Raw genomic sequence first — 24,809 nt, 5'->3', positions numbered from 1 at the left:
ATTTTCAGTTAAAATTAACAAAAATGCATGGATAAATATTGAAAAATACATTCCTTCCTTCTTTCACACTTGAGCCATTTTTTTTTGCTCATGAGTGCATATATATATATATATATATATATATATATATATATATATATATATATATATATATATACATAAAGGTCAGCAGCAATTCCCTTAATAACAAGCAGCTATTATAATTATAGGAAGGAATTGCTGCTGTGCATAGAAATGCAATTACAAGTCGTTAGGTTCCAATTAAAAATCATTTATCAGTTTAAGAACCAGTTTCTTTGTTATGGAATGTATATTTTGAAGGAAATATTAAAATGGAAACAAGAAAAGATGATTTTTAAAAAATAATTTTTAACTTTGAGATATATACAAACACTTGGTGAGCAATTAACGATGACGATGCTGGTTTGGTTCTCAAAAATCGCATCATGTCTTTCCGAAAATAAAATATCAATACTTTAAAATCTGTAAAGTATTTTTTTTAACAAGACATAAATTGTTATTTTAATAGAAGAAATGTAATTTAATGTACTCGGTGTGACCCGGGATCATCAATAATTTTAAAGCAAATCGTACTGTTCGATACACATTAATCTGAAAGACAACAAAATTAAATAAGACTTTTTTTTACATGGAGGTCACCACTTATCAAGGCCCAGAAGCTACTCGGGGATAAGGCTTATTGTGTGTACAGTAATCAATGGGATAGTATCGTAGGAATAGTTAGTATTGGAGATTTGATAAAGTGTCATTACTTAAGGCGGCGGTTCATCAGGAACTTCAAGTTGAAGTCAGGAGAGAAATAGTAAGATTACAGAAAGCGACACTAAACAAATTCACCGGTCAGTTTCTAATCTGCTAATATGCTATTCCGGCAATCGAGTATGAGAAGAAAGCTTTCGAAATAACAATAAAAATACACTCCTCACTCCGAAAAAAAATACTCCAGAAAGTGTAGTTTTAGAGAGCGATGAGCTGTACTACATTTCTCCTTATCTGATTGTATGTCTGGCTGACTGTCCGTTCCACGTTTTCCCGAAAACTACTGGGCCAATCTGGTTGAAACTTTTGTTATGACAAGGTGCAGCGAATTACGTATTATGGTATCCGTTAGATACATAATCAGGAATTAATATGGATTAGGATTTTATACATAAATTGAGGAGATAATTAACCATATTCAAGTATCAATTTGGCATGAACAGCCATTGTAAATTAACGTGCTATAACATTTGCTCGATTTAAATATGCTAAAAAATCTAGTTTATATATATTAGTATTCCATGTATGTATAATACTATCATATTATAAGATGATACAACTAATTGTATATATATATATATATATATATATATATATATATATATATATATATATATATGTATATATTTATAAAAGAGATTTAGAAGGCTGTCACAATGCGAGGAATGAATTATAGTCGCTGTTGGTAAGGGGAGACGAGAACAAGTGGCGATTTACAAATCAATAAGTACATATATATATATATATATATATATATATATATATATATATATATTCAGTTGTATGGTAAAATGTCTTACTTGTAATTATTTTAACGTATTCCATTATTAATTTCGGAAAAATGTTCCCTTTTCAAATGGTGTGCGTAACAGGTCGATTTAGAGCATGCTGGATGAAGGGCCGGAAGTATATATATGTATATATATATATATATATATATATATATATATATATATATATATATTCAGTATTTACCTCAAAGATACTCAATACAGCAGTAGGGCTTAGTAGTAGTAGTAGTAGTAGTAGTAGTAGTAGTAGTAGTAGTAGTAGTAGTAGTAGTACGAAATATATATATATGGCAACGAAGCCATATATGTTTCATGAAATATGGACAACTGTATAACTTATTTGCCATATATATATATATATATATATATATATATATATTTTAATACTAGTATACTGTAAGGCTTCTTCTTTGCTGATTATAACATGGCTGTTTTCAAATGCAATGTAAGTCCTGTTAACTAATCAAGCCCTGTCCAAGTTTCACCATTATGGAATTTTCTCACCATCTACCCAACATTATTAACTCTTACCTTAAAATACCTTCTGGACTTGATAAGCGGCCACACTCAAGTAAATATATATATATATCTATATATGCATACATATAGTATGCTGAAGTTATCGTTGTAATGTTCACCTAACAATAGATTTATTAAGTCACGAGTTTGAGATTATCCCTATGTATCCATAAGTGATTGCCAACGGAGCACGGATATTTTTTTTAATCGCTAGGTGTGATGAAATATTAGGTTTCCAAATGCGATATACGTAGCTTTCGTTGGGAGAAAAGTAAATTTCAAATTATGTTCCAAGCTGCATTATTGGCAGTTTTTTAAAAAAAATTTTTTTATTTTAGCTTGGTATAGATTCGTTGTAATCCTATTGTATCATTTATTTCCATTGTTTCTATCTGCCTCCAACAAAAGTTCACTCCTGCAATTATAAATTTACCTCACATGATCACAACTGAGTTTGTAAACACTACACAAGCACAGAAAAAACGTTGCGAGTCTCTCTCTGCACTATCTATACTTTTATGATAGGGGTTCGACTGAGCTCCAATCTATGACACCTTCTAGAAAATGTTCACAACAAATGATCGCCTAGCTGAAATAACTGCCAACAACTTTTTTCACGCTTTATCTCTGTCCATAACTAAACGAAAATTTCACAAGCAGAGTTTCTTCCCTAGGGCTGTCCGTTTTGGAAACACAATATCGTTTATCTGCTTCCTGGCAGACTATCACATGGACATCTTCAAGACTAATATGAATAAATTCGTACTAAATCGTCCATTTATATAATCTTGCCCTACCCAAGTTTCCACCGTGACTAATATAATATCTCACTATCTATCAAAAAGTTAACATTTATTCTTGAGTGACCTCTGGTACGCGATGACCTTCTAAGTAGAAAAGGTTTAATTCTCAGTTCAGATCGTGGTTTCATTCTCAGTTCAGATCGTGGATTTTTGAGACCCAGACTAAAATCTGATACGACAGTTATTTATTTATAATTTATTTTGGAAAATCGCTCCAGACAATGCAGTAAGTCATTTGATGTAAGGATCTAAAATACTACTTCAAGATACTAGTATAAGATGTTTATTTTTCCATGGTAGTCACCACTTATCAAGGCCCGGAAGCCACTCGGGGATAAGGGTGATTGCGTGTAGAGTAATCAGTGGAATAGTATCGTAGTAATCGTTAGTATTGGAGATTTGATAAAGTGTCTTGCGTAAGGGGGCGGTTCATCAGGAATTTGTTTATGTTGGACGTGAAGACATCCAAGTTCTAGTCAGGTAGGAAATAGGCTAACGGAAGAAAGTTCCACAGGCGTGCACTTCTAAGAAAGAAGCTTTGTTTATGGTTTTGGTTTTAGCATAGATAAAACGTGGGGGAAACTTTTGACAGTGGTTTCAGCTAGATGGGTTTTTATCGTGAAAGATTGGAGCGGGGGTACCAGAGATTGGAGCTCAGCCGAGCACTTGCGATGGAAGTAACGATAAAACAAAGACAAGCTCGCAACGTCTCGTCTCTGAGAGAGAGGTTGCAGGGAAGAGAAAAGGGCATCACCCACTAAGCTATGAAGTCTATTTTGTACTGGGTCAAGGCAGGATAGGCTATTTTAGCAGCTCCTGCCCAGATGCGGCAGCAGTACTTCATCCTTGGACGTACTTCGCTTTTATATAGATAGAGAATTGCATCAGCAATGAGATATCTTCTGGAGCGGTAGAAGGATTCTACCATTTTTCCAGCGACCTTGGCAACTGACTTGTACGTGTTTCATATCAGGTCAGGAGTAAAGGTCAAGCCCATAAGCTTATCAAAACATGGCGCCTCCCCTAGACGAGAGCCATCCATTCCAGTTGATGCCAGATGGGGATCAGGGCGTTGATGATATAAAGATAGGAGTTGGGTGTTAGGTGCATTAAAAGTAACTAGAAACCAATTCCCCCACTCTACTGTGCGCTCAAGATCAGAGGAGAGAGAATCAGAGAACTTTGTCATTTACGGCCTTATATGTATTGCCATAGATGGTTGTGTCATCAACATAGATGTCAACGAATGATGTAAGTATGTGTTTTGGTTGGATTCCGACCCCCCAAAAAGCAATTATTGCCCTTTTTTCAGAATCATCGCTTGTGAAAAGTGAAAACTAAATCAAAATATAAGGAAACCGACAGTTAGGAGGCTGTCGAAAGTAAACCCAAATTTCACTTTTTATTCTATTAGTTTAACATAACATTTTTCCTCTTCTGCGATGTTTCCGTTTAGCAATAGATGCACTCTGTAATGGTAGCTGCGCGTGTAATTTTGAAGCAAGCGTCGCTCAATTACCAAATCCATCTTTCCTGGATCGGCACTCCTTGCGTTCAGTGGCTATGAGAAGTGCAAGGCGACTGGAAACAATGCAAAGAACACATACAGCACCTTGAATTCCCAATAGGTCACCCATTTTAGTACTGACCAGGAGTAATGTTGCTTAACATTAGTGGTCTGACGAGGACCGCTATGCAACGTGATTATGCCGTATACGTGAACACTTATGATGCAATGTGCGTGAACACTTAATGCACGTTCATATAAAACGCTGTCTGTCGGAAAAAAGGCCGACAACGGTAACTCATAACAGTAACAGATGTCGTCTCTAGTTCCTTTCTTCATAATACAACAATCAGATCGGATCAACTGGTATGTATTTGTTAATGTTGTTAAATATGAACCGAGTTTGTGATGGGACCCCCCCCCTAAAAAGACAAAAAAAACATTCTAGGATTGGTGAGCAAAAACGATGGGAAGCTTTTAATCATCAGCCACCGCCCAACACTATTGTAATTGTGGGATTACCGCAAAAAGCACAACCTTGCTTATCAGAAAGAGCGAGTGCCATATTCGTGCTTTATTAAGAAAGGTATTTTGATGGGAGGTTACAATAGATACAGGATCAGTTCACCTTGTATCAACACAAGATAAAGCTGATATCGTTTTATTCCTGAATGAGGGCTTTCAGCTTTCCAGTAAAAATAGAAAGCGATACAAAACAAAGAGGAAAAAGAGAAATGAGAAGGCGAGAGATAAGCAGAAAGGAGTAGATAGTAAGAAAGAAAGGAAAGAAAAGAAGAAAACAGGGAGTACGAAAAATACCCATAAAGAAAGACGAAAGCGAGAGAGAAAGAAAGAAAGAAAGAAAGAATAGCAGGATGAAATAAAAACAGAAGCACAAAAAAAATGAACGTGAGTACAAAAAACACGAGGGGATGGTAAGATAGAAAGAGAAAATGAAAAGACGAAATCGACAAGAACGAAAAGAAAAAAAATTAAATCAAATAGAAAAAGTTAAATCTAAATAGGAAAAAAAATGAGAAATAAAACTAATGAACTATTATCATGGGAAAAAAAGAGAAGGAAGAATTACAGTGACAGAAATGGAAAAGTAAAAAAAAGGAAAAAAGAAGAAACAAATGAGAGGAAACGTGGAAAAAGAAGACGGGGTGACAGAAAAACATAAAGTAAATGAATATTTATTATAAATTATTAATTATTATTTTAGAAAATGAAGTCGACCGCATATTCGACTTGAGCTCTTTAAAATTATCCGTCTGAAATATCAATATTTTATTCTAAATAGCCATTTTCTTTTTTTTAGCGTTGGCTCATGTTATTAAAAAGAAAACAAAATTCGTTTTAAATTTTTTGCGAAACAAAAAAATTATTCCTGATCGGAATATTTCTTACAAGGAAGACAGCTTACTTTTCTGGAAAAAATTTCAGTTACAAAGGAGGTCACTTTTTTATCAGCCGCACACATCACTATTATCAAAAACGTAATATTGATGTATTCTTTAACAATAGTAAATAATAACTTACAAAAATGTCTTCAATCAGTAAGAATCTGCCGCTTAAAATATTTTAATGTCACTTTCGCTAGACGCATCATGCGTGAGAGTAAAAATAATTAACGTTATAGGAATAACGTATATTTCAAAATGAAGTATATATAAGAAGTTGCCCATCTTAAGACGAACATTTTATTTATTTTTCTGTATAAGTTTTCAAATGTGAAAATACAAATTGTAAAACGAAAGGCTTTTACAACAACATTATTATCATTGTTATTATTAATGTTATTATTAATATTATTATTAATATTATCATAATAATAATTATTAATATTAATATAATCATTAATATTATTACTATATTATTAATATTAATATTATTAATAATATTATTATAAGCATTATTATTACCATTATTATTATAATTATTATTGATATTATTATTAATAATATTATTAGTATAATAATTATTATTAACATAATATTATTAAAATTGTTATAAATATTAATATATTATCCTTATTATTATTATTATTATTATCATCATCAGCATTATAATAATAATAATTATTATTAATAATAATATTATCCTTATTATTGCTATTAATATTTGTTATGTTTGCAGGTTGAACTAAATAACACATAAGGCAATACAACTGAAGACTCAACAAACAAAGGGAGATCAATAAGAAGTGTATTAGGAAAAGTATATTTACAGTATATTTACATAATGGTTGTCAAGTAAGAGAGTCTTGGCTGGAGAACATATCTGCTCTCGGCTCGGCCTTCGGTGGCTTTTGGTTAACACACACTCAGACTAACCGAGTCTTGTTATTTATGTGTAATATTATCCACATATGTAAATGTGTGGGTGCCACCACAACAATATTATTATCATTATCATTATTATTAATATTACTATAATTTTTAATAGTAATATATTTTTCATTATTACTATTATTATTATTATTATTATTATTATTATTATTATTATTATTATTATTATTATTATTATTATTTTTATTATCATTATTATAGATACCAGCAACATATTAAGGAAGACGCTTGATCTTTGAAGCTCCTGGTTTGGAGCCGGGATTGAGGGAAGTCCTCTGGAAATGAATCGCATCTATTTTTAGGGAGACATTGATAAACGGAATAATAATAATAATAATAATTATTATTATTATTATTATTATTATTATTATTATTATTATTATTATTATTACACACTAAGAGCTATCACACAGGCCATCATCTAAGAATTCTCTTTGAAAACATCTTGTGGTGCTTATTGGAGTCTGAGTGACAAGTCTCCCCAGATTTCCAGTACCCTACAATTCCGTCGACAACATTTTCAAATAAAGTTGCGTCATCGCAATAGCCGCATACCATTGATTTCTCATTGGTAGTGACCATTGGTCTTCACTGGGATATAGGTGAAAATAAGCCTCCCCAAGTTCCCAGTCTTCCTCACGCTCATCTAACGGAAGTCTGGTTCATGTTTTCCTTCCTCGGTTTTCCATTTTCCCTCACTCTCTTTATTTATTTGGTGTAGCAAAAAGAAAAAAAAACAACGATCGCGCCGGGACTAATTTACAATTATGCAATTATATAGTTCCAATGTTCATCGTCCCAACGGGTGTTTCTTTGTATTTTTCCTCTGTAGTAGTTTCGGAGTATATTAGTCTCCACACTCAAGGGTTTTCATTAATATTTTAGTAGTTTTCATTACTGTTATTTGTTATATCTTCTCAGCCATCGTTCTGAATCCAATCTCGTCTATTCTTTTTTTTAAGTTTTTGGATATTCTTCATAGTTCCCTACTATTATTGGTTTATCTTAACAACTTTCCTCATCTCCCTTATCCTTTTGAGTTCCCTGGCCGGTTCTGTGTATTTGCTCCACTTCTTTGTCGTCTTGATCTTCACTCTGTGGTTTGCAGGGACGGCAACATCTACAATCTGGCAGAACTTTTACTTCTTGTTAATTATTATAAGATCCGGATGGGTTTATCTGTTTGTACATCCATGTCCGATAGGATCTTGTGACTTTCCTGTTCAAGCACCGCTGCTGATTTTTATTTGTACCATTTGTCAGTGTTTTCAATGTGAAGTTGTCTGCATAATTCCCAGTGTTCCACCTTCCTCACCTGATTGTGTCTATTCTTGTATTTATTTTTAGGCTAGTTTGCTACATTCGCTTATTATGTTATTTATTGCTTCGTCTTTTCGTCCACAGAGTCTGCATATACGGTTTTCTTGTGTCTTTTCGATCCTTGCTTTGATGTGGTTTGTTTTGCTAGCGTTATTTTGTGCGGTTGTTATCAGGGATTCGGTTTCTCTGTTTAGGTTTCCTTTTTGTAGCCAAGTCCAAGTGTATTCGTTAGTCTCTTCTGTCACCCTCGTGAATAGTTCTTTTTAACTGTTTCTCTTCCCATTTTTCTTGTCTTATCTCTCGTCAATTTTTCTGTCTTGTTCTTTCTTTCAGTGTTCTTTGTTTTGGTAGTTATCCTTTCTGTGGTCTGCGTTATGTGTTTTTTAATTTGTTTTTTTCGTGTTATTTAGTCTTCTATACAATCCAGACCTCTTCCACCGTCTTTCGATCCTACATAGAGTCAACCAGTATCATTCATGGTGTAGTGCATTGCTCGTAGTCATGAGTTTCTTAGTCTTCTGATCAAGTTTCCTCATTTCGTTTATCTATCCTATAAACGGTTCAAAGTATCTTAATTATGACCCTACCCATGTGTTTATAACTTTTATTGGGTTTCTACTATATAGCTTGATTTCGTGAAGTTTTATTGTCTTCCTTTGGGTATTCTTTTGTAATTTTCTCGTCATGTATGCTGTTTTAACAGTGTCTGCTTAAAGAACTCCCAGATATTTGTAGCTGCCGTTTTCACTTTGTGTGTTATTGTTGTTGTTGTTGTTGTTGTTATGTTGTTGTTATGCTGGTATTATTGTTGTTGTTACAAGAACATTTAGAGTTATATTTAAATCGAACTCCACAGTCGGAATAAAAAAATAGGATATCAGAGCACTACCGCTGGTATATTTCACTGGAATTTAGATGAATTTAAATGTTTGGACACAAACAAACGTAAAATGCTTACAATTGACGGACTTTTTCTAAGAAAGATGGCGAACGATTGTATCTATCTAGTAAATCAGGAGATCGAAGCTTGCTTAGTCTTGTAGCAGCAGCAGCGGTCATGATGTTTTAACAGCACCAGCTACCACGGCGATCCAAATTGTTGAGCCATGGTCATCTCGGGAAGACAAGTAAAGGCGGTAGTTTCCCGTTGCTTTCCGCCTTGATTCGCGAGTGTATCTCCCTCCGTGAGATAAACGCCCCCCCCCTCAACCGGATGCCGACTGGAAATTTCTACGACTCCGCACGGCCTATACAACACCTATCCTTCCTAAATGATCATCCATCTGGTACTGGCCAGGCTCATTGTTGCTTAACTTCAGTGATCTGATGAGAGCCGGTGTGTCAACGTGATTGTGCTATATATTAGACTTGAAAATGTAGTAAATATAAAGAAAGGAATTCTAACTAAATACATTTCTGAAAATAATGAAATTCTTCTTCATGAACTGAAAAAGGAAAAAAAATACTAAGAACTGGAGTAAAAAAAAAAAGAGGTTGCAAGAGAAAGGCGAAAACTATTTAGAACGAAACAACAAACTGTAGTTCTTCGAATTTCTAAATGCAGAGATAATGACAGTTGGAATTGGTTCGTCAGGGGTGTTCTTAAAATATCTAATGAAAGCACTTTAATAGCAGCCTAGTAACAAGCCACCCGCCCTAGGACAATTAAACACTACACTGACAAGTATCATCGCTGTGTAAATTACATAATGAAAGGTAATAAACATTATGGCATATTATATCAGAATGCCCTATGCTAGCTCAACATGAATAAAAAAAAATGATGACACGACAAAGCCGCTTTAGTCCTACGATGGGATATATGCAAGCTCTATGAAATTGACCACGATGAGAATGCAAGAGAAACAAACATGAAAAAAATATATTATGGTCTGAAATGTGAATTAGATTATGGAAATGTAAAGAAGTCAAGGTGATTCCTATTGTAATTGGGACGATTGGGATCATAACGAAAACAAACCATAAGTGGCTTAATCGGATTGACGAGACAATTTCTTTTCCAATTTTGCAAAAGAATTTCCTGTTAGGCATGGCGAAAGTGTTATACTACAGTCTTCCACATCACTTTTTCCCTCTATTTTATCTCGGGCCAGCCCATACCTCTCCCTAGTTTTAATATATTGAAAATAATAAAAATGTAAATTAATTTCAGTATTAGATTAATTTCAGTATTATTGATCATATTTCTCCGCTCATTTCTCGAGATATATAATTGAATCTATATATATATATATATATGATTTCATTTATTTCCAGGCGATGTCTAGATAGTTATCTCCCTGCACCCCATTTTTTTTCCGTATATTCTCGGGCAATGTTAAATTTCATGTTTATCATCATAGGGCAAACACATATGCATACACATATTGTGTTTTTATATATAAATTATAAAATATTACATGTTTGAAAAATATATTTTAGTAGCAGCATATATGACATACAAGTAAGCTACAGATTGAAGTTCAAAGATATATCTTATACGACTACTAAACTCTACTAAGTTATTGCGCACTGTTAAATTAAATACTGACGATACACACATATATATGTACACACACATATATATATATATATATTGTCTTATATTATTTGTATTTTCATAAAATAGTAACAGATTGCACGCACACACACACACACGCACACACACACACACAGATATATTTATATATATATATATATATATATATATATATATATATATATATATATATTAGTGATGGGACGGTCCAAATACTTTTACTGATTCCGATAAAATTTCCGATTCCGATACAATTACCGATTCCGATTCTTTTAAATTACTAAGTATAAAGTTGTAGTTTTTTTTTGTTTTTTTATTACTGAAAAACCCATGTAATATGAACAAAAATTTCCGCTAACAGAAAACTAGGTTTGTTAAATATAATCTATAGACTTTAGTTTTACTCGTAATTTAAAATCAATAAATATTTATCATTTCATCATTGATAGTATCCCTAGAACAGTAAGCTAGTAAAAAAAATACAATAAAAATCGTTTTTGGCATCGGACACACAATTTTCCGATTCCGATATCGATTCCAATACCCCTAAAACCTAAAATATTCCGATGTTTTCAATTCTTATTCCGATTAATTGTCCTAACACTAATATATGTATATATATATATATATATATATATATATATATATATATATATATATATACATACATATATATATGCATATATATATACATACATATATATACATACATATATGCATATATATATATATAATAATATATATATATATATATATGTATGTATGTAATGGTTAATGGTAGCCGAATGAATTAGGTCTTCGCTAAACTGAGCCAGAGATGTCTCGTGATGCGGGGTTCGAATCGTTTGACTGGTATTAATCGTGACACCCTGCACTGAAGATTCCCGAAAGGATGAAACACTAGTGTCTGTAGGTATTTAATAATAATTATAGTAAAAAAAATAATTATGACAGCCCCTTTCAGAAAGTCGTTTCTTATCGTTGAGCACTTTCAGTTGAATTAAGTCGGTCAACTTAGCTCTTATGCATAGATCATCGTATAACGATTAGATCACTCTCTGACTGACGTAAATGAACATTTAAAATTAAAATGTTTAAATTCGACGTTATTTCACGCGGTTAATGGTAGCCGAATGAATTAGGTCTTCGCTAAACCGAGCCAGATATGTCTCGTGATGCGGGGTTCGAATCGTTCGACTGGCATTGATCGTGACACCCTGCACTAAAGATTCCCGAAAGGATGAAACACTAGTGTATGTAGGTATTTAATAATTATTATAGTAAACAAATAATTATATATATAGTGATGGGACGACTCCAATATTTTTCCCGATTTCGACACTATTAGCGCTTTCATGCAAAATTCCCGATTCTGATACAATTACCGATTCCGATTCTTTATTATCTCTACTTCTTTAACTATAACATTGTTATTTTCCCCGATTTTCGTAAAAACACATGCAAAATATACACATATTTTCCGAAATGCCAAAATACGCTTGTTATGAGTTATCTATCGATTTTAGCTTTACTGAAAATTTAAAATCAATAAATATTATATATATATAATTATTATTTATTTTACTATAATAATTAAACACCTACTATAATAATTAAATACTAGTGCTTCATCCTTTCGGGAATCTTCAGTGCAGGCAACACGAGCTATCTGGCTCGATTAGCGAAAACCGTATCCATTCAGCTATCATTAACCGCGTGAAATAACGTTGAATTTAAGCATTTTAATTTTAAATGTTCTTTATCTCAATCAGAAAGTGATCTAATCGTTATACGATGATGTATGCATATATATATATATATATATATATATATATATATATATATAATACGATAGCCTGTGTGTTATTTTGTGTGTCACGCTTACATCCGGGTCGTTTAATTGGTATGTTCTTCTATTTCCTTTCATAAATAATTTTACCGACTGGGCTTTATCGGGCGTTCGTGTTAGCTTAGATAAATACTTTTGCAGTTTTTACAAAAAAGCTACAATGATATAAGATATTCATTTACACTGAACATCTACAGAATGCAAACATCAAAATATTACATTTGAATGAGTTTTTTTTTTTTTATACATGGTAAAAAGAAGAACATAGGAAAAACATTCCATGGAGTGTTAAAAAAAAAAAACTTACATAAATAAGAAGATAGAGTCGACCAACCCGGTTTCGCCCTCACTTTTCGAAGCCGAATCGAGTTTTTGTTTTTTTTTAATGTTTTGTATAGGAAAATGAATTTTAACAGGGGTGGGGGACTAAAATAACGAAACATTGTATAATTATCATAAGGATAGATTTATTTTAGTCGTTCCCCATTTTTCCCCCGATTGTTTGATTTTTAACATTTTTTTTTAACCTCCATTGAATTGATACCAAAAAACTCACTCCTTACTTTTTAACAGTTATAAGGTTATATATATATATATATATATATATATATATATATATATATATATATATATATATATATATATATATATATGTATATATATATATATATATATATAAAGTGAACGTGTCTGTGTATCGGTCTGTCTGTGTCTGTATGTGTGTGTACATTTCCCTGCGCAATAACTCTGTCAATTTTTAGTCTCCAGACTCGAAATTGGATATAGAGGGTACTGAGATTTGGGAAAATCGATTTGATTGGTTTTCGGTCAGAAATTTGGCGATTTATGGGTTAAAGTACAACGATTTGACCTTTGAGAACTCTACCAAACTCCTCCGACAATTTGAGGGTCTAAACACTTGAAATTTTAGATATAGGTTCCTTGGACATGGATCTAACTTAATAACTTGATTTGAGCCCAAAACATTTAATGTTAAGGGGGTCAAATTTAAAAAAAAATTGACCGCTTTTTTTTTTTTAACTCAACATAACCTCCAAATACCCGGGCAACGCCGGGCAACCACGCTAGTATATATATATATATATATATATATATATATATATATATATATATATATATATATATATATATATATATAAATTCGTTTTTCAAGTGTGTGCATTGATATTCATATTAAAATCCCCTTCTCTATTTATTTAAAAAGAACATGCAATTTTGTTATGTATGAGGTGTGGAATTGCATTCACTAGCAGAACATTTAGTATATATATATATATATATATATATATATATATATATATATAAACGTTAACGGGTGTGCCTGTCTGCCTGTCTGTCTGTGTACATTTCCCTACACAACATCTCTGTCAAATTTAGTCTACAGACTCGAAATTTGATATACAGGGTACTGAGATTTGGGAAAATCGTTGGGATCCGTTATCGGCCAGAAATTTGGCTGTTAAGGGGTCAAAGTTCAACGATTTGACCTTTGAGAACTCTACCAAACTCTTCCGACAATTTGGGGTCTAAACGCTTGAAATTTTAGATATAGGTTCCTTGAACATGAATCTAACTTAATAACTTGATTTGACTCCAAAATAATAAATGATATAAGGTCATAATAGGGGTCAAAGTTTTAAAAATATTGACCTCTGCGATCTCTACCAAATTACTCAGACAATTTCTGGTCTAACCATTTGAAATTTAACATAAAGGATATTCAGAGATAGGGCAAGTTTTTTAATCGGTTTGGGTCGAAAATTTTTAGTTACTAATATATAAATGTATGTATGTACGTATGTTTGCATGTCTACCTAAAACTTTCGACAAAGGCGACGGATTTTTAGTAGATCAGTATCGTTGTGAAGGTCGGCCTTTCAGACAACAAATATCGAAAAATTAGCTAAAAATATTTATATTTTCACCTTCAACTGGGCACTTTTCTACGGAGGGGGGTCGCTATTTTCGCCGATATTTTTGAAAGTCATACCCTCTTTTCGATTGTTTAGACTTAATTTAAACCTACGTCATTTCCGGCTCGGCGGTGGTCGTAACAGCAAAGACGTCTGGTTTTTTCCCCGTTCTTTTCCTCCTTCGCGGTACGGGTTTGAGCCTGCCTTCCTATTTCCACTTTTTTTTTTTTTTTTTTTTGCTCAACACACACCTCCAAACACCCGGGCAACGCCGGGCTGAAATGCTAGTATGTATATATATATATAAGAACTTTATGCAATTTTATTGATCAAGATCATTGATAAATGTGTGATTTTTACGAGATCTCGACGCTTTAAGGCCAGTGAACTATTCCTAACCACTTACTACATTAGACCTCATTATTTAACTTATAGTTACACACACCCTTCAAAACCTGTAGGGATTAGAATTATCTTTGCCGATTCCATTTTCAGCATCGTTATACATTTGAGGCATAATGCATCAATCCCAATATCATGTTTCACGCATACATAAATATTTATATTGATCTGCTTACGTGATAGTGACAAGATTTCTAGATATGGTATATCTGTGCGTAGTTTATTACGTATGTATCTTTCGAAAGATTAGCTATCCACGGCCCCACCCACGTAATAGGTGTGGTATTCGAATTGCCAAAATTCTCTGCTCGGTTCGTTCTTTTTGGCGTCATACTTATACGAAGCGATCCGTTAGGATTGTTTGCAATGAGTGATAAAGGTAAATCTTAAAATAAAATAGGACGCACATGAGGACGTTGTAGTTATCTTTTATCAAAGTCCCTTAAAAACTTGATATTGTAATCTCATATTAGGATCTACGGTTCGCCCAAACGTAACGTGCGAAAACAGGCTCTGAAAATAGTTGCAGCGTAATCAAAAAAAAAAAAAAAAAGAATCGCGAAGGCCCTACTTTACATGTAATATGAATGCCCCTATTTACTTTCCTCTTCGTGAAGATAGAGTTTGACACAAGGTAGGTTTATAATGAAGCGGGTAAATCCAGCTCACTAAAATAGGCACAGTGGATTGGGACAAAAATTAAAATTGTCACAGTTGCGAAGGATTTCTCTATTAATAATAAAGGAAACAACAGATAAAGTTTAGAATCAGAACATATACTACACTTTTCTCCTAGCCAAGGAAAAAAGAGCACAGTAGTATGACTAGTGTCTCTCTATGTCTCCCTCTTCCCCCTCTCTCTCTCTCTCTCTCTATATATATATATATATATATATATATATATATATAGGTAGCACTCTCTATATAGGGATGGCCCGTACACGCCTATATACGTCTACAAAACAAAACTATCCAAATCTCAACTAAAATCAACTTATAAGTTCCAAAAAGCACATATTCTTACAGAGAAGCGTCTTACGAATCCAGCGAGTGTCAGAACGTCGGTTAAAATGTCAAAAGAGAGCAAAAAAAGGGTACAAAAATGGCCAATTGTTCTTCTTTCTTCTTTCTTCTGCTTTCTTCTTTCTTTTGAGACGATGTATCTCGGTGTACGAACGGTCTCTGACAACAGTTCAAGCATCAATCGACTGCTCTTTACACGGAGAAGTGCAGTGACCCATCGGTTTTTAGCTAACTCCATAATTAAATAAGATTACGTGTAATAACAAGTTTTAAACACTATATACCCAATGTAGACAGACCACTTCGAACACGGAACTTCTCTCAAAAGGGACAGCTCCAAATAATACACCGGATGCTCACAGACGTTCCAGTTTGCCAGTGGCCTATATTTCTTGGACGCTGAATATTTGAGGTGAACGTTAAGGTTTTTTCTTTAAATATATATATCATATCATATTATATTATGACTATTGCCCCCCCCCAGCGTCGTTTGGTTGAGCACTTTGTAAATATTTTTTCACCCGACGCGTATTTAAGCAATTAAGCGAAGCCCACTATTAGTTTCTAAACAAACTGATGGTTTGAGCATTGTGCGACGGGCAAGTGTAAATTTAATAGACACTTGGGGGACAATATTTACGGGCACTGATGGTTAGAGTTGCCGACCGTCAACACGATGGTTGTAGGTTCGATCCACGGGTGGGGGAAGATGTAAGTCTAGCCGCACTGATGAGTTGTGATGCAACGAAACAATACTGTGTGTGGATGACTGTATAGAGAGATGTATAGATAGATATTAATCTTTTGGGGTAGAGCGCTGTTGTAAATGGTTTGTCCTGCCACTTTAATTAGCGTAAAGCATAGTTTTTGTGAATAATCTAACTCATCGAGCAATGTAAAAGTAGAGGTAAAAATGAGTTTATACAGGGTGTCCCAAAAGAAGCTGACGGATGTTAAATTTGATTAACTTCCTCAATATTTTATTTATGCTTACCAATTTTCATATGTAGGTAGATGAGCCTCCCCGTGATTTCATGAGATTTAGTAACATATAATAGTTTAATTATTCTAATTTTATTTACACAACTTAATCTAGGGTATGTTTTTCACAAGGTCTAATTTTAGTTATGAAAAATGATGTTACTCAAATGTCCACCATTTTCATTTTCACACTTTTGTGCTCTCTGCAGGGCATTGTCCAGCACATCTCTCAATGTTTTAGAGCTTATGGCCCTAATTTCCTCTTCTATATTTTTAAGGGCATTTATTTTGGCTGGTTTGTTTGCGTATACACGCTCTTTGAGGTAACCTCAAAGGGAGAAATCTGCACATGTGAGATCTGGGGAGCGGAGTTGCCAATTTATCTCACAGACACGAGAAATTATTCAGTTGCCGAATATGTCCTGAAGCAGATTTAATGTTTCTCGTGCCGTATGCGCCGTTACACCGTCCTGCTGAAACCACATTGGTGGTTTGTTTTGTGCCCAAGGTCGAAAAAAATCTTCAAGCATCTGGCGATACCGAGCTTTTCTCAGTTACATTCTCTGCTTCATCATTTTCAAATAAGTAAGGTCCGATTACTTCATCCGCCGTTACTCCAAACCAAACTGTACATTTTTTTTAGGATGTAATTGCCCATTTGTCAAATCTTGGAATTGCATTTTTTACGGATCGTTTGGTTGAAACTCGTGCACCAATTGAATTTTATATGGGAATTTGCTTTCTTCATGAAGCATTCTATGAAGAGATGATCGAGAAACCCCAATTTGACGTGATCTCCTTCTTACTGATGTGGATGAATCCTCGGCCACACTCTCTGCTAATCTCTGTCGATTCTCATCACTTCTTGCCGTACGGGGTCTCCCAGATTTAGGGAGGTCACATACATGTAATCGAACCACCATAGCTTGTATTGCATTGGGAGTAGGAGAATTTCTTTGTTGAAGTTTAGTCGAAATTCTCTTTGAGTTTCTGATATTAACGCATTCAACCGAAAATACGACTCTACGATAAATATCTGCTTCTCGGTAGTGTAAAGACTCATAATGACTTTGGAAGGATTAGTCTAGATGATCTGGAAAAAAAGAAAAGAAAAATATAAAAAATTAAGAAAGTTATGATTTTTTTTTAACCATCGGCTCTTTTTGGACACCCTGTATAAATAGGAAATTAATTATATCGTTTACTGGCGCCAATTCTAGGGACGAATAGGTAGAGCTGTCGTTTATCCACTAAATGGTTGTAGGTATGAATGTCCCATGCACCTCTCGCGACCCTGGTGACGACACTATGCGAAAATATTTCTCCTGTTTGTATGATATGACAACAGCCCAAATATCTTCTGAAAACCTTCATTAATTCTCGCAACAACTGCTTTTTCCATAATACTACCAATTTAGTATTACAGGAACTATCCAAAAGCTATTTTTTCCGAAAATTCTACTGATAAAAAAAATTTTTCAACCTCCCGAATATTTTCTGAAAATCAACAGGAACTCTCCGAGTATTCTTCATAATTATACTCATATAAAATTGTGCAAACCATAACTAATATCTATCCCCCTCAGACCATAACGTGTGCTAATGAAATTGTATTTTCTTGTACGAAGGTCGTCCCAAAAGTAAAGCCTCCTATTTTTTTTTAATAAAACAGTTGCCGAGCTTCGAAGACTGGAATGGTACCGTTAAAAGGAGTAACCTTTTTGCGCTCCAGAATTTTTGTCTTCATAGTCACAATCATTCTCGATGGACTTTTGCCTGGAATTCAATGACGCATCATTGCTTCTGATGCACGTCCATGACACGGTTTGCTTTGTTAGTCATCAACAGAGGGATGAAACTTTCAGATCGTTGATACATAGTTTTAATTATCAAAACAGTGCTATTTGTAATCGCCTCAGATTCATCGGAGCGGAATAAAAAAAATAGGAGGCATTACTTTTGGAACGCTCTTCCTATAAATTTTGCTAAGGGATTGCTCTACATCAAAGTTTGTTTGGTATTAATTAAGACATTTTTCAGGGATTGCTGCGTCATCGTGAGCGGTAATAATATTTAGTTGCTTAGTAAAATTCCAAATTATTAAAGTTATAATAAATTATGGAATATTCTTCGGTGTAAAAAGTTGAGTAACTATGGCATTAGACAGATTGTTTTTCTTGCAAATTTTACAATTAAGCGACACCATACTGTACACACAATGGAGAAAAAGAGAATTAAAAGTTTTAATTTATCCTGTATTTTGTCTATTCATTTTTTTGCGGACTGTTATCCTCATCTTCGGAGTTGTTATTGTTTCCCTATGTTTCCGCTAACTCATCATCTGACTTTCTTCAAGTCGTTAACCGTGACAGGATAGGACTGTTAAAACTTGTAACTGTATCCTTAGTGATTATTGCCTTAAAAGTTGTTGTTTTTTTCACTACATTTTGGCCAATTAATCCTCTGGCGTGCTTTAGGAAGGACTGAAACCGCTATCTTCACATAATGCTCATATATAATTGTAGAGACTCTATCCATTACGCTACGGACCCCGAATGGCGATCAAAGTTGGGTTTTATGGTATATATAATATCAATCGGTACAGACCCGACAATGGAAGACCAGATAAGAACACAAGATTGGATTTATAAGATCATAAAATCCAAGCTTGATCCCCCTTTTAAAAGGCCATTCTGGCAACCTTAGCCAAGAATATGAGAGTTACCCTCTTTGGAGTAGTCTTGTTTTAGAGTATCATTATGATAATATATGATCATTGTGAGGAAATAATTCGTAATAATTTCGACGTGCAGCAGTTCTTCACCGAATAAAGAAATCAGCGATACGCTACATAAAAAGAGATCATAAAAAAACAGGGTTATAAAAGAACATTTTCATCAAGCAATGCTGGATCAAATGAATTAAAGATCGTCTCTTACAATGTGATTTTATTATTTGCATTGAACTATGTAGCACAATATTACCTACTCAGTATTTATTAATACATTCTAATTCATTTCATTTTGGTCATTTGGTATATTGAATCCGAGATTTTTAACTGAGAAAAGGCATATTTTATTTATTTTTTTTTACGTGATTACAACCTGAAAAATATATCTGCAAAATAAAAATTATGAAACAATTTTTTGAACTCAAATAAAGAGGAAATATCCTCATATGAATTTAAGTTGGACTAATCTCACACTTCCTGATCCGAACGTGTTTATGATCACTCGTGTCCGGGCCAGATAGCGTAGGAGTAAACAAGTAAACAGTTTTTTTTTTTAAATTCTATCAACACCGAGATCGGAACTGCAGAGGAATCGCTGGTTTCGTGTTATATTTAAAACCAAATTATATTTTGCTTTTTTAATTTAAAAAAGTCATACCCAGATTCATAAAAAGAAACAGTAACCACCTACCAGCTTTAAGTGAACAACTTACCCTGTTAACCTCAAAATAACTTAATTTAGATCAGAAGTTTTTAAACAGGGGGAAATTTACTCCTGGGGATACAAAAATTATATAGTCCAGGTAAATAATTGAAGTGCCTGATAAGTTAAAATATTATTATTTTTTATTATTTTTATTTTTTTATTTTTAGAATTCTTTGAGATGAGGCTTCATAATTTGTGCATTCGGTACCTTTTTCGCAATGGATTGAGGTTTTGAATCTCTACGGTTCCAGGTGAGTATTGTTTGAAGATAGCGGTTTCAATTCTATCCAAGTAGGCTAGAAAATTAGTTGACTAAAACGTGGTGATACAACAAATAGGGAAGTCAGAAATTACTGAGGATAAGTTACAAGACTCGACATTTATATCACGTCGCCATTAATCACCTGAAGAAAGCCGGAAGCTCTGATAAAACAACAATAAAGATGAGGATAACAAAGCACAAAAAGAATGCACAAGTTAAAAATATTTTTCTCCTTAGATTGTGCCATGTCTAAGAAACGTATATACCTGGATTCATATGTCCAATATGGCTTAGGTTTTGTTGTTTTAAACGATGTGGAGAAGCCTCAGTGTTTTATGTCAATCAGGATTCTCAAGTTTTGTAGCAATAAAGACAAAGACGAGAAACTGTCTAAAAATTGATGAAGATGATATGAAAACAACATTATCAGAAACAGCTTCCTGCATAAAAAAAACTGATTGTCTCAATCGGCAGTGTTCCTCCTGATAATGTTTCTGGTGTTTCTGTTTGTTGAGGTTTTGGGATTTGTGGAATAGGTCGGCATACTTAGTTAGAGCAGTACAGAGAGGGAAAGTAAGAGAGAAAAAGACAGGAAAAAAAATTTTTGTAGCACACGAAAAGGTAAAGCCGTAACAATTACCCACTAGTATGGCATCGAGAGGCCCCACCAGAGACTACTGCATGGTCCAGTTCCACTCACCAAATGGCAATACAGCAGTCCCAGTACTTTGTTATTTTATTGTAATATAAATTCACTTAATGATTTTCTATTTAGAAAAGGTTTGATTTTCTTTATTTTTGTGATGCGAATGTGTAATATTATTCTTATACAAAACCTGAACAATAAAAAAAGGTTCTTTTTGACCTTCTTGTTTTTCTCTTACTTCATGGCGGCTACGATTTTCCTCTATGTGAGTAAAGGATAAATGGATATATGCATAAGGACGAGGGGGGGGATCAATCATGGAGGAAAGGTTTAAAATGGCTGACTCCGATAATCTGAACTTTTAAAAACAATAAATCATATAAAGATTAATTAATTTCGTATTCGTTGCCATAGGCAAATTAAAACCAAACATTAGAGATACATTTTTGCTTCGATTGTTTTATCATATTAGATCAGGAAACTTTCTCTTCGTTACGCAATATTTCTGTAGTTGTTGCTGATTCTGCAACGACGTAACACCTCAAAGATTATATCTAAAATAAAAAATTATCTTTTCTTAGGAAAGACGATACCAAAAAAACACATTAAACTAAAATTAACTAAGCCGGGCGCTCGAAATTGCACTTGTAAAAATCACTTATTTTGAGACGATGACTTTTCAGCATTCAACAAGTTGAGCCAAACATCCAGATCAAGTGCTAACAAGATATTGCGCTCGTTTTCCAACTTTATTTAAGACTTGGGAGAGAAAGTCGCAATTCTAAACTCACGTAAACACTGTAACCACGAACGAACACACACACACACGCACACACACACACACACACACACTGACAAAAAAAAACAGATATAGAATAATTACACACCATTGCATACGCATACACACACTAACAAAAGACGGTCCACACACATGCCCTATTGTCACACATACTGACAGAACTAAACGGATACAAGGATTCACTTTTACTTTACGTAGCTTTGCTCACTCAGAACTTTTCTACATCTTAATGAATATTTACTCAGATGAAATAACTTGTAATTTGTAATCGTGTATATATATATAGAGATATATATTATGTATAAATTATATATATATAGATATTATGTATAAATTATATATATATATATTATGTATAAATTATATATATATATATTATGTATAAATTATATCTATATTATGTATAAATTATATACATATATATTATGTATAAATTATATATATATATTATGTATAAATTATATATCTATATTATGTATAAATTATATATATCTATTATGTATAAATTATATATATATTATGTATAAATTATATATATATATATTATGTATAAATTATATATATATATATATTATGTATAAATTATATATATATATTATGTCTAAATTATATATATATATTATGTCTAAATTATATATATATATTATGTATAAATTATATATATATATATTATGCATAAATTATATATATATTATGTCTAAATTATATATATATATATATTATGTATAAATTATATATATATATTATGTATAAATTATATATATATATATTATGTATAAATTATATATATATATATTATGTATAAATTATATATATATATTATGTATAAATTATATATATATATATTATGTATAAATTATATATATATATTATGTATAAATTATATATATATATATTATGTATAAATTATATATATATATATTATGTCTAAATTATATATATATATATATATTATGTATAAATTATATATATATATTATGTATAAATTATATATATATATATATTATGTATAAATTATATATATATATTATGTATAAATTATATATATATATATTATGTATAAATTATATATATATATTATGTATAAATTATATATATATATATATTATGTATAAATTATATATATATATTATGTATAAATTATATATATATATATTATGTATAAATTATATATATATATATATTATGTATAAATTATATATATATATTATGTATAAATTATATATATATATATTATGTATAAATTATATATATATATTATGTATAAATTATATATATATATATATATTATGTATAAATTATATATATATATTATGTATAAATTATATATATATTATGTATAAATTATATATGTGTGATGTGTGTGTCATTTTGTGTTCGTTAAACACGGTTTTCTTCTTTCATCCAACATTTGCTCTTTTATTTGTTTTCATCCGTAATGCCAACGTTTATTAACAATTTACTTTTCAGTGAGGATTTTTACACCTTGTTAAAGACGTAGCAAACGTCAATAACTTAGGAAAGCTACGTTTAACACTGCTGGAAATTTGGTTCGCCCTCAACTGCACAATCTGGTGATGCCAACCAGATGACATTTTTGATAAGTATCTTCACACATGATATACAACAAAATGAAAATTCGAACAACTGTAATATAATGTGAAGGTCCATGTGTACTTGTTATGCCTTTTTTTAAACGTTCTTTACTAGTTTATTTTACGACATATCAACCTTTTTTGCGTTTAAAAGACATGCAATTAACGCTGAGTGGATACTTCTTTTTAACAATCGTCATTTGTTAATTCAAGCAATTGCACATATTTTCATATCAATAAAATGTTCCTAATAAAATATGTGTGTTTGACATGCCTTCGTTTTCTATCTCTCTCTGTAAACCATCTTAGTCTTACACATGTCACTTGCTAGCCTTTGACCATGATGCATCATAAAACCAAACTTCTGTCGTTTCACCACCAAGGCTCATACCCCCACTGGACCCCAATTAAAATGAACAGCTCTCGTTTTATAAAGCACCTTGCTTTGATGCTTTGACAAATTTCTGGGACTGATCTTTACTCTCGATCTGAAATAGAAGATCATCAAATCCATTGCCAGCATCACCGGGAAAATGATAAGATCATTTTACTTCTCAAAAAATTATCACACCCCCGACGCTATCCTCTGGCAGTACAAAAATCAAATAAGTCCCTAAATGTAGTGCAGTTGCCACGTTTAGGGTGGAGCTTCTTATATATCTCTTCCTGCCTTGACAGAGTACAAAATCGTCTTCGGAATCTAGTGGGTGATGACGTTTTCATCTCCCTACCTCCTCTTTTTTCACAGAAGAGGCGTTACCAATCTATCTCTTCTCTATCGCTCCTTTTTCTAGTAGGTGCTCGACTGAGCTCCAATTTATACCCCCCTGTGGAACAGTTGTAATGAATACTTGCTAAACTACAACAGGCAAAAATTTCGCTTACTCTGTACCCGTGCCTAATACTAAACGAAAATTCCATGAGCAGAGTTTCTTTCCTAGAAATATCCGTCTGTAGAACAATATACTGTGAATCTGCTTCCCGGCTGATTACAACAGGGTAATTTTCGAGTCCAGTGTAAATAGGTTTTTGCTGACCCGCCATCTTAAATATCCTCTTAAATAACTAGGCCCTACCCAATATTCCGCCATTAATGATTATGATGGCGTTGTCTCACCAACTCGCTAACACGTCTTAACATTGAGCCTTGAGTGACATTCTGGTCTTGATAAATGGTGACTTTCAAATAGTGTTGGGACGATTAATCGGAATCGAGCTCGGAAATCGAAAAATCGGAAGATTTGTAGGTATCGGATTCGGTATCGGAATCG

This window comes from Euprymna scolopes, chromosome 20 (genome assembly GCF_053919585.1).
Source record: "Euprymna scolopes isolate OS-2025 chromosome 20, ASM5391958v1, whole genome shotgun sequence".
Classification (NCBI taxonomy): Eukaryota; Metazoa; Mollusca; class Cephalopoda; order Sepiida; family Sepiolidae; genus Euprymna; species Euprymna scolopes.
Note: the sequence above shows the minus strand (reverse complement) of the source record.